Raw genomic sequence first — 11838 nt, 5'->3', positions numbered from 1 at the left:
GACTTGAACTGCTGTTGTAGGATGAGAAATAGCTGCAGATGTGGTGTGGGGGTGAGGACATCCCAGACATCAAAAGTACAGAAACAGGAAAAATGTTAAGTAGCTCAGGATGGTAGAAATAAAACGTACATGTGGAAGAGGTGGGAAATGATGGTAGGAAGATAGGCAGAGGGCAACCACTAGGGAATTTGTGTGTCAAGCTTCAGAATTTGAACTCCAAACTGAAATTTATGGGGTACCACTGAAGAATTTTTAAACAGGTTATTGACCATTTATTTAAATTCTCTAAGACATAGACATATATTTTAAAAGCCATAATCACAGTTGAGGTTAGTCATAATTGCATGGCAAATAAGGAAATGAGCAATTGCTCTGATCTGTAGGGTGTTATAGGGAAAGCCTTGACTATCTATGAGGCTCTGATCAACAGGGCTTCCAAGCAGTGACTGGGTCATTGTTCTCATGGGGCTTCACCAAAAACCTTGAGCAGAAAGACAGCACTTTGAGAGAAGTAGGCTTTGTACCAGAAGGTGGTTACTGATTCAAATTCATGTATGTTGAGTCGCAGCGGGGGTCTTGACATTGATCTTCTGTACTCCTGGATCTGAAATAAATTCAGAAATACAGTTCTTTGTAATGAAAGCAAAAATAAGGGTGGGAAAGAAAGGCGAAATATAGAAAAGAATTAGGCTTACTTTAGTGAGAAATTCCCAGCAGGGTATTCTTTTAAGTAGCATGTACTCTGTTCTATTCCATTAATTTTAAAAGGAGGACCACTAGAAATGACTTATCTGAGTAACTCAAAAGATTCAGATCAGCTAGTCAACTAATGGGACCCAGGTCACCTTTTACATGAATGATGCATGAGTAGATGATAGATACAAAGAGCTTTGCTAAGTCTGCCGATGTTTAGTGTCTAAGAAATTGAAGGGTTTCAGTCAAATGAATAAAGATTCTTTCAATATAGTGATTTCCTGTATTTTGGGAGATTAACTAGTGTATGCTTCTGCTAGCAGTTTATTTTTCTGCTCTGACAAAGAGAAAAAAATTAAAGAAAAAGAAAGGTTGGTATGTACACATATTAGAAAGATGGAGGATTTATAGAACTGCACTATTTTACTGTTTCTGAACAACCCTTTTTTAATGGAAAAGAGACCTGTGACCTCATTTGCATTTCAAATATTCCTGGAGTGGAATGGTGAAGATCAATGAATTGATTGTCAGAGAAACAGCATGAGTGATAAATTTCTTAGTAAAGAAAAAAGAGACACAAAGAAGAAGGATACTGAGGTCTTCTTGATTCAGGAGTAATGGAACAAAAAGGTCTCAGTTCTATTCTTCTCATTTTTCTAAAATTTGAATAATCTTAGAGGATAAAATAAAAATGCTGACCTGAAAGTGTGGTTAAATATTTTCTCAGTGTATAATTATGTGGCACTTGAATATGTCCCAACATATATTTTAGTGGTGGGCTCTAGTTTCTCTTGTCTGGGGATATTTTGAGAGGCAATGCAATGTAATAGAAATTGGATTACATTTGGAAGCAGAAATCCACTTTTCTAGAAAGCCAGGCCTCAAATATTTAAGGCCAGAGGTTGCACATTTTTTCAGAAGGGTTAATAGTAGAACCATTTATTATATTCAGAGGACATTGCACTCCATTGTCTCCAACAAAATAATCACTTTAGCACATAATTGTCCCAAATCTAATCCTTAGCAGTCATCAACTGGGTTAGAGTATTTTGAATAGCATCGCATGTTTAATGCCAGTTGTCCTAAGTATGTGGAGCTACAGCAAATTAAGCACAGCTCCTTTTTATGACCCTTCTCCAATTCAAGCTGAAGGTCTGGTCTGTGCACCTTCCCTTCAGTTTGCTACATCTTGTTAACCGGTTTGAACAAAAAGAGACTTAGATAAGGAGATAAAGATCTACCCTGATTCATGGGCATATCTGATGGTTTGGTAGGTCGGGCAGTGACTTGGCAAGAACAAAGGTGGAGAATTGTTGACCTAGAGGTTTGGGGACTAGCTATATGGTTAGAAATCTCAGAATGAGCCCAGTGTTAGAGAATTTGTGTATCCTATATGGATGCTCATTGTAGTGGTTGATTTGTGTCTTCCTCCCAAAAAACACATCTGAGTCCTAACCTCTGGTACCTGTGAATGTGATCTTATTTGGAAAGAGGGTCTTAATAGATGTAATTAAGTTAAGGATTTCAAGATGAGGTCATCCTGGATTTATGGTAGATCCTTAATCCAATGACTGGTGTTCTTATAAGAGAAAAGAGAAGGAGATTTAAGACACATGGGGAGAAGGCCACATGAAGACAGAGGCAGACATTGGAGTCAGGCTGCCATAAGCCAAGAAGCAGCTGGAGCCACTAGAAACCAGAAGAGTGAAGGAAGAATATTCCCCTGGAACTTTTGGAGGAAGTATGGCCACGCCAACACCTTGATTTCAGACTTTTCCTCCACAATCTCTAGAACTGCAAGAGAATATATTTCTGTTATTTTAAACCACTAAATCTGAGATAATTAGTTATAACAGCCTTGGGGAAAAAACCTACTCATGAAAACAACCCCCCTCTGGAGACTCCAATTACTACCTTATCCCAAAAGGGGTGAAAAGGCAAAGCGGGGGGCTACGGTGTTGCTGGGTTGAATGACAGACATGGAGAAGAACTGCATATTCCAGGGAATGCCTCATACTTTTTTTTGTGAGCAGTGAGGGAAGAACAGGGACATGGAATTACTGAGTCTCCAGGTGTTCTAGAAGGGCTGTCTCTTGATGGAGAATGGGAACAGTGGAGATGGCACTGTATCAGCAGGGGAGACAAAAAAGCCACACGTTTCAGGCAGGGTGTGTGTGTGTGTGTGTGTGTCTGCATGCGTATGCATGTGTACAGATTTGAGAGAGTAAGAGGCTCTGGAGAAGTTATCAATACCTAGAGAGAAGAGGATATGGGGATTTTTAAAAAGTGTTTTTGTGGCTGGGTGCGGTGGCTCGTGCCTGTAATCCTAGCACTTTGGGAGGCTAAGGTGGGTGGATCACTTGAGGTTAGGAGTTCAAGACTAGCCTGGCCAACATGGCGAAACCCTGTGTCTACAAAAAATACAAAAATTAGCCAGGCATGGTGGCAGGCACCCAGCTACTTGGGAGTCTGAGGCAGAGAATTGCTCGAACCCAGGAGGTGGAGGTTGCAGTGAGCTGAGATCGTACCACTGCACTCCAGCCTGGGTGACAGAGCGAGACTCTGTCTCAATAAACAAATAAATAAATAAATAGTTTTTGTGAGTCATACATTTAATTTTCTCTAATACTCTTCAAAAGATAAAAGCAATTGGGATTGCTTTTTTTTAAAATGAACTTTATTTTTTAGAACAGTTTTAGATTTACAAAATAATTGAGAAGATGGTACAGAGAGTTTCCATATCCCTGTGATTGGTTTCACCTGTTATTAACATCTTACATTAGTATGATACATTTGTTATAATCAGTGAACCAATGTTTACATTATTATTAATGAAATCCCATAGTTTATTCAGATTTTGTTTTTTACATAAAGTCTTTTTCCTGCTCTAGGCTCCTGTGTTAGCCTGTTTTGTATCGCTATAAAGAAATACCTAAGACTGGGCAATTTATAAAGAAAAGAGGTTTATTTGGCTGATAGTCCTTCAGGCTGTACAAGATGGCACCAGCATCTGCCTGGCTTCTGGTGAGGTCTTGGGGAGCTTTCACTCATGGGGAAGGCAAAAGGGGGAGCCAGTGTGTCACAGGGCAAGAGAGGGGGCAAGAGAGAGGGGAGAAGTTTCCAAACTCTTAACAATCAGCTCTCGTGGTAACTCATTACCACAGGGAGGGCACCAAGCCATTCAGGAGAGATCCACCCCCATGACCCAAACACCACCTATAGGCCCCACCTCCAACACTAGGGATCACATTTTAACATGGGATCTGGAGGGGACAAACGTTCAAACGATATCAGATCCCATCCAGGAAACCCCATAACATTTAGTTGTAATGTGTCCGTAGACTCTTTTTGGCTGTGGTGGTTTTTTAAGCTTTCTTTTGATGATCTTAATAGTTTTGAGGAGTACTGGTCACGTATTTTGTAGGATGTTCCTTTATTGGAATTTGCCTGATGTTTTTCTTATGGCTAAACTGGGGTTCTAGGTTTTGAGAAGGAAGACCACAGAGGTAAAGTGCTATTTTTATTACATCATATCAAGGCTACAGATGACTGCCCTTTAAAGTCACTTGTTTTTTGAACTTTTCTTTAAAGTTCAAATACAACTGAGCTCTATGCAACAACTGGGCCTGAGGGACCATGGGATTTATTCTGGTTACAATGAACATCGAAGAAACGCCTTCTTATTAAAAAAATCAACAATCTTTACAGAAATACTATATATTGCTTTTAATGAAGACTGTCACAGTATAAAGACTGCTATTGAGCATCTGTATTACATTTCCTAGCTTGAGCTCTCTCTCCTTCGCTGGGCTCTGTTAGAGTTTGGAAAATGCTTTTGTGTATGTAAAATTTTGATCCCAATAATAAATTTGTGAGACAGATAAACCATGTATTATTGTACTGGTTTTATAGGAACAAGAGGGTCAAGGATTCTAAGTAACTTGCCCAAGATGACACAACAAGTAAGTGATGAGGATAGAATTCTGCACAAGGCCTGCTGGCTGCAAGTTATTGTCCCAGTGTATTAGTTTGCCAGGGCTGGCATAACAAAGTACTGCATGGCACAAACTGAGCAGCTTCAACAATAAACGGTTATTGTCTCACCAGTCTAGAGGCTAAAAGTCCAAGATGAAAGTATCAGCAGGGCCATGCTCCCCATCAGGTGCTGGGGAAGGATGTGTTCCAGGCATCTCTCCCAGCTTCTGGGAGTTCCTTGGCTTCTGGTAGCACAATTGCCATCCTCATGTGGTGCTCTCCCTGTGTGGATGTCTATTTCCTGCGTTTCTGATGTTAATTGTTGAGCTGCGCTGCCTCTCTGAGTGTCCCTTATTTCTTTTATTAGCACCTCGCTGTTTGGTTTCCACCAAAGGTCTAGCGCAGAGTTTGGAGGCACCCTGGTTTCAGAATCTCAAGATTGCATCTCCTGTGAGTGGGAAGAGTGTCTCCCCTGCATCCAGTGTTCTGCAAAGGTGCAGATGTTCCAAACAGCCCTGCTGACCAACTTCCTTTTAAAATGCCAGAGCCATTAAGTACAGTAAATTTGTTCTACTTGAGAAGGGTGGGTTGCAGTTGGCAGGAGTAAAAGCCTGCTACTTATTGGTCTAAAAACGTGTTTAGCAGCTACAAATAACCCTTTGGATTAATGGAATCAACAGTCTTTAGGTCTCCAGATGTAAAGAGGCCTTTTATTAGACATGCATTCATTTATTCAACAAGCCCTGGTGGCGGTTTGAGTTGAGCTAATGCTGATTTGACGCTGCTGTCCTTCCTCTTTAGGCTATCTTCAATAATTATTCTGTTATTGACACATCACTGACCCAGGCATGACTAATGGTTTAGTATTACTGAGAGATGCAGCTAAAGGTCAACTAAAAGGGGACGTGTGGGGAGTCACGCTGACATTTCTACTGTACAACAGTGGAGCAAATGGAGATTTTAAGGGGGTAGACCCCACTCAATCTTTACAGCAGACTTGAGTGCCATTACAGTGCTGCGTAATCGAATTTCTCCCTTTTCTGAAATCTTTGTTCCGCTTATTAATTAAGTGAAATGACACAACAGGGTGAGCACTGGAGGTCTGTGGCACACTTAGGTACATTGTTAGGATGGCGGCACAGGCTTGATTACAGTCAGCGCGCACAGTAGCAGGTTACTTATTGGGTAATAACACAGACCCAGGAGTGTCTTTGTAAGAGTTGAGAGAGGCATTTTCAGATACAGAAAAAAAAAAAAAAAATGTTTTTAATGAAATTTAGAAAATGGGGTCAGAGTATAATTTATTGACTATATCGTGCCCTCCAGCATCTGCAGAGATAGAAAGAAGCCAGGGAGGAAGAAAGAATGTAGAGCTCTAGGGTATTTCTCATTAGCTACATCCCCCCTTTTCATGTCCACCTGTAACCCTATGTCAATGCATTGGCTATTTTTCCAGGCAAGGTTTACTATCGTCTCCTCAAGATGCCCTTTTATTTTAAACACTGAAGGGCTTGCCTGTCAAATACTCTGGTCAATTGCTTTTTGCTGTTGTCAGTTTTCCAATGTGTAAAATGGGCAGGCGAGTCCTTGATGCAGTACTGCCTCACAGAGAACTTGAGTGAGGCAATGGGCCCAAAACTCTTTGTGTTCTGTGCTTGAAGACTTGCTGGCAAACATTAAAGTAATCCATAATCACAGATCCGTTCCATGCCCATTAAAGTGATACAACAAATGTTTCCTGAATGCACACAGGAACCCGAGCGGGACTTTTCTCTTTGGTGTCTGTGGTAGATACGGAGATGTGCTGCTCAATCATCTTTCAGGACTTAGGTCTGACTTCCCAGTCACTGGGCTGCAGGCAGATGGCTCACAGCATTCAGTTCCTTTCAGGGATGTCTCAGATGAGGAGAGCAGCCTCGAACAGGTCACAGCCCCTTCCTGGGCAGCTGCATCCAATGACTGGCTGATGAAGGGATAGAGAGGCCTGGCTCTCTCCCCAACTGGAACAGCACTGAGAGGTCTGTCCATCTTCACAATTCTCCAGTGGGCCAGCGAGATGTTCACTGAAACTTCACTGTAGCCCAGCTTTCTCCCTCTGCCTAGTCTTCCCGCTTCCCTTCCCTTCCCTCCCCTCCCCTCCTCTCCTGTGCCCTCTTCTCCCCTTTCTTTTCCTAAGAGTTAAATCCTAACAGCACTCCCTAAAAATGTTCTACACACTAATCTCTGTTTCAGAATCAGCTTCCTGAAAACCCCAAGCTGCAACATTCATAAAATTGTATATGTATCATGTACTATGCTCCAAATACAGAAGAGATTTGGGGACCGACTGGATGGGGTGGCAAAGACAATATGGTCCTCATTGATGAGAGAACTCTGGTTTGTGATTAGAGCTGTTATGTGGAATTTGCAGGCTGGAACACAGCTGCTCACAGCCCCCTGCTTTAATCTGGGATCTCATGGCCACATCCCCCTCAGAGCAAAACTCCTTTCAATTCTCTCCCCTTGAAGGCTGAACCATGCTGGGCCTGGTTTACTGGAACCATGACTGTTTTCCACAGCAGATGTTAATGAAGAATGGGCACATGAGGTCGAGAGTACTTTCTGATTGGCTAGTGCATTTTGAAGAGAACATTGAATCTATTAAAATGTGCAATTGGGAAACAGAGCCTACGATGCCACCTACATATTTTTTGTGACCTTTGTTTAAAGGGTTTCATTCAGTTCTCTAATAAGTGAAGGGAACAGTTCCAATAGTGCCATCTATTTATTTTCTTCCCCTGTTTTCCCTTTTTCAGAGCAGACAACATGATGCAGACCTTTCCTACGTCCCAGATCTGTGTTTATTTTTTCCTGCCATTTGCTTGACTCTATTGTTAAAAGAAGAGAATATGGGAAAAAGAAAAGTTATGATCCTTAGAGGCTTTTCTAATTAACTGTTTGAAAGAGACTTTAAAAAAATGCCTAAGTGTGAGGTTATTTGTATGTCTAATTTCGTTTTTATGTTACACTTACTTTTAAGTGTAATTTACCAAGGCTTAACACTTGTATTCTTTCAGGGGCATTACAAAGAGCATTGCACGTTTATTACAACCCTTTAAATGGCTATGTTTTATTTCCATATCCTTTTAAATGGTTATTGAGTGGATTTGGTGCTCTTCCTGTAGTTAAAGTGCATTTTTTTATTGTACATAAATGGTAAATAATTGATACCTGCCATATGCTTCTCTCCCTTTCTGAGCTCCACTTTCCCTTTCTCTTCTTCATTCTCTTCCCTTCTCTGCTCCTATTGGTTTATGCTCTTATTGTGCTCGCCATCCTTTCCTCTCCTCTCTGCAGGTTTCCACTGCTTTCAACGCCATTTTCCTTGCCTCTCAATGTGCTCATTTGAGAGAGAATTTTCACATGGGTTCTGGAGACCATTGCATTATCCCATGGGGTGAAGTGGGGAGGGTAAGGACAAACAGCTTTATTAGGTAATGCCTGAATCAAGAATTTTAAATAAGAGAGTGGTTTCAGAGAATGTTTTTAAAAGATTATTCTTTTCTTCAGATTGCTGAATTGATATTGGACTAATTCTTGTTGGCTGTCTTTTTTCTCTGGCTAGTGAGAGCCTCTAGAAGCCTGAAATTAAGGACGATGTGGCCAAGTGTCTGAGAGCATTCTTAGCAAGCAGCAGCTTCTCAAGCCCAACAGTTTTAAAAGATCTCTCATTAGGGAAATGAGAAGAAATTGTGCAAGAGAAAATTTAAAGAATGTTCAGTCTTTGATAAACTTGTTTTCAGGAAATTCCTACTATATTAAGGACACAGAACTATAGAAATTTTAGATTTCTTTGCTTTTAAGTCTAAAGAAGGCAACAATTAAAAGCCATTTATAGATGTTGCAACCCACTAACACTAGAATAGTTTTCCTTTTTGAGACAAGAAGGAGTTGAAAATTCATGTGGAAATGCAAGGGACCCAGAATAACCCAAACAATCTTGAAAAAGAACAAAGTTAGAGGACTCACACTTTCCAATTTCAAAACTTACTACAAAGTAACAGTAATCAGGACAGTGTGGTTCTGGGACAAAGATAGGCATATTGATCAATGGAATAGAAATGAGAATCTAGAAATAAACCTACATGTCTATGGTAAATTGGTTTTCAACAAAGGCACCGAGTTCATTAAAAGGAGAAAGAATGTTCTATTCAACAAATCATGCTGGCGTAACTGTATGGCCACATGCAAAAGAATGAAGTTGGATTACCACTTTAAACGATATACAAAAATTAACTCAAAATGAATTGAAGACCTAATGGTAAGAGCTAAAACTATAAAACTCTTAGGTGAAAACATAGGGGTGAATCTTTGTGACCTTAGATTTGGCAATGAATTCTTAGATGTGACATGAAAAGCACAAACAAAAGAAAAAAATAGATAAATTGGACTTCTCTAACATTAAAAACTTCCCTTCCTCTTCAAAGAATACAACAAAGTAAAAAAGACTGACAGAAAGGGAGAAGTAAATGTCCAAATCATATATTTGATAATGGACTTATATCTAGAGTATTAATGCTTACAGCTCAATACTAGATAACCAGACATTAAAATGGGCAAAGGATTTGAATAGAAATCTCTCTAAAAAAGATATATAAAAGTCCAACAAGCACAAGAAATGACACACAACACATTAGTAGCCACTGGGGAAATGCAAATGAAAACCAAAATGAGATACACTTCATACCCACTATAATTAAAAAACAAAAAATAACAAGGGCTGGTAAGGATATGGAGAAATTAGAATCCTTATGCACTGCTGGTGGGAATGTAAAATGATGCAGCCATTTTGGAAAACAGTCTGTTTGTTCCTTAAAAGGCTAAACACAGAGTTACCATACAACCCAGTAATTCCACCCCCCCAGTTATCTACTCAAGAGAAATGAAAACATCTGTTTGCACAAACACTTGCACATAAAATGTTCCTAGCAGCATTATCTATAATAACTAAAAGGTAGAAACAAGCCAAGTGTCCATCAACTGATGAATTAATAAATAAAATGTGGTATATCCATACACTGGAATATTATTTGACTATAAAAGGTGTGGAGTACTGATACATGCTACAGCATAAATGAGCTTTGAAAACATCACGCTAAGTGAAAGAAGCCAGCCACAAATGTTCCTGTGTTGTGTGGTTCCATTTATATGAAATATCTAGAATTGGCAGAAAGTAGAGACATAGAATTTGGGAGGCTGAGGTGGGTGGATTACTTGAGGTCAGGAGTTCAAGACAAGCCTAGCCTACATGGCAAAACCCCATCTCTACTGAAAATACAAAAATTAGCCAGGCATGGTGGTAGGCACCTGTAATTCCAGTACTTAGGAGGCTGAGATGGGAGAATTGCTTGAACCCAGGAGGCAGAGGTTGCAGTGAGCCGAGATCAGCTCTCACGACAGAGTAAGACTTGGTCCCTCCCGCCCCACAGAAGAAAGCAGAGACATAGAGATAGAAAGTAAATTAGTGATTGCTTAATGCTGAGGGAGAATGGGGAGATTAGGGAGCGATAGCAAAAGGATATAGGGTGTCTTTCTGGGGTGATAAAATGTTCTAAAATTGCTTATGGTGATGGTTTCACAACTCTATGAATATACTAAAAGCTGTTGAGCAGTGTACTTTAAATGGTTGAATTGAGTGGTGTGTGAATTATATTTCAATAAAGCTGTAACCAAAAAAAATCTCCAATGATTAAAAAAAAAGGAGTTGGAATATTTTGAAGTCATGGAAGTATATCTTTACCCAAAAGCAAAGCTACAACTTCTTTGAATAATAACTTCCAAAGTTCAAGAAACACTTGGTGCAAATAAACAATTATTGCTGCTTTACAGATGCAGCACTCGAGACTCACAGGGTTAAGTGACTTGCCCAAAATTAAACAGATAATGGGTGGTAGCTGTGGGGAACCTAGGTTTCCATCTCAGTCTCTTAGTACATGGTGCTGTTGTTAGACAAGCTCTTCTCCATGTTTCCTTCTCAGAGTCCTCTGGAGGCAGCAGAAATTGGAAACAATGCTACCTTTGCTTGTTTTCTTATAGTTTTGTTATGAACTAATCTAACACACAATTCTCAAGTCCTTTTTGGTAGGTAACAAGAACCTCTGATGAAGTTTGAGGTGGGTGTGGGTTAGCTATTGCCTCACAACCTTCCTATCAAGTTATCATGAAAGCAGATCTCAGGCCAAATTCTGCCACACATGTGAACATTCACGAAGCAGTCATGTAAGTAGGCACAAAACAGCTCCGATAATCTGCTCTGCAAACATAATGGTATCCTAGGCTTCTGTACTTTTGTGTGCATGTATCCCCACTTGCATGAAAAGTCCACTTGAGGTGGACGTGAAGATATTCCAGAGGCAGGATTCTGTTCCAACTGCAGTTCAGGCAAGCAGAGTTCCTCCTGGCTAATGGCTGGACATGGGGCCATTCAGAAAACAAGCTCTGGGCATCATCTCAAAAGAGATCATCCATAGGCCTGGTTAGATTCTGATACCCTGTTTAAACACGGGTGGGGAGAGTGTCTTAAATATTTTAACCAATATATATATCTTGAACACAGTTTTACCAACAAAGCCCATTTCTAACATTCTCGAACCTCAGAAACCACTGCTATAAAATAGGGTATTTAAGGAGTAGAATAAATATGTGAAAAATCCTGTGATATGCCCATTAGAAAGTCATTAATTTATTGAATAAGTAGCCCCTTTTCATAGTTCTAAAACTCACTATGCTAATTAACAAAATATTGGGTGCTGATTGAGATACAGAAAGAAGAAGCATTTTTTTAGTAGCTGTTTCTAGAGGCATCCATTCTGATACCTTGCCAACAGAGCACCCCAGAAGTATGGGTTTTCCATTAAGGTGGCTGACTTCTCCTGGAGTGGAAGCCTAGACTAGCATAGAAGCATACCTGACAGACTAGGCTGAAGTCTTTCCAATTAAATTGCAGACATATTAATAAATATGCAATAAAACTCCAGGCAATGTACTAAAGCTGTCACTTGCTTTATGTATTTTAATTACATATTGTGATGCTTATAGCCTCAGGCTTGTTACAAATGATACATTTTTTTCAAATCAAATCAGGAGAAAATAGAAGAAGAAGGGGAGGGAGGAAAGAGAGTAGAAAGAAAA

At 40.0% G+C, this 11838-nt stretch overlaps 1 long non-coding RNA gene across 1 annotated transcript in view; it reads right to left on the bottom strand.

The window, feature by feature from the left end:
• Positions 1-386: 386 nt before the first annotated feature.
• LOC115893178 overlaps positions 387-11838 on the bottom strand; it is a 57519-nt gene continuing 46067 nt past the window's right edge. The window contains exon 3 of the long non-coding RNA XR_004053117.1: positions 387-604. This is a non-coding gene — a long non-coding RNA (uncharacterized LOC115893178). The remainder of the gene's footprint in view (positions 605-11838) is intronic.

Source organism: Rhinopithecus roxellana, chromosome 14, assembly GCF_007565055.1.
Source record: "Rhinopithecus roxellana isolate Shanxi Qingling chromosome 14, ASM756505v1, whole genome shotgun sequence".
Taxonomy (NCBI): Eukaryota; Metazoa; Chordata; class Mammalia; order Primates; family Cercopithecidae; genus Rhinopithecus; species Rhinopithecus roxellana.
The sequence above is the reverse complement of the archived record's forward strand: the minus strand, read 5'-3'. Positions and strand labels throughout refer to the sequence as shown.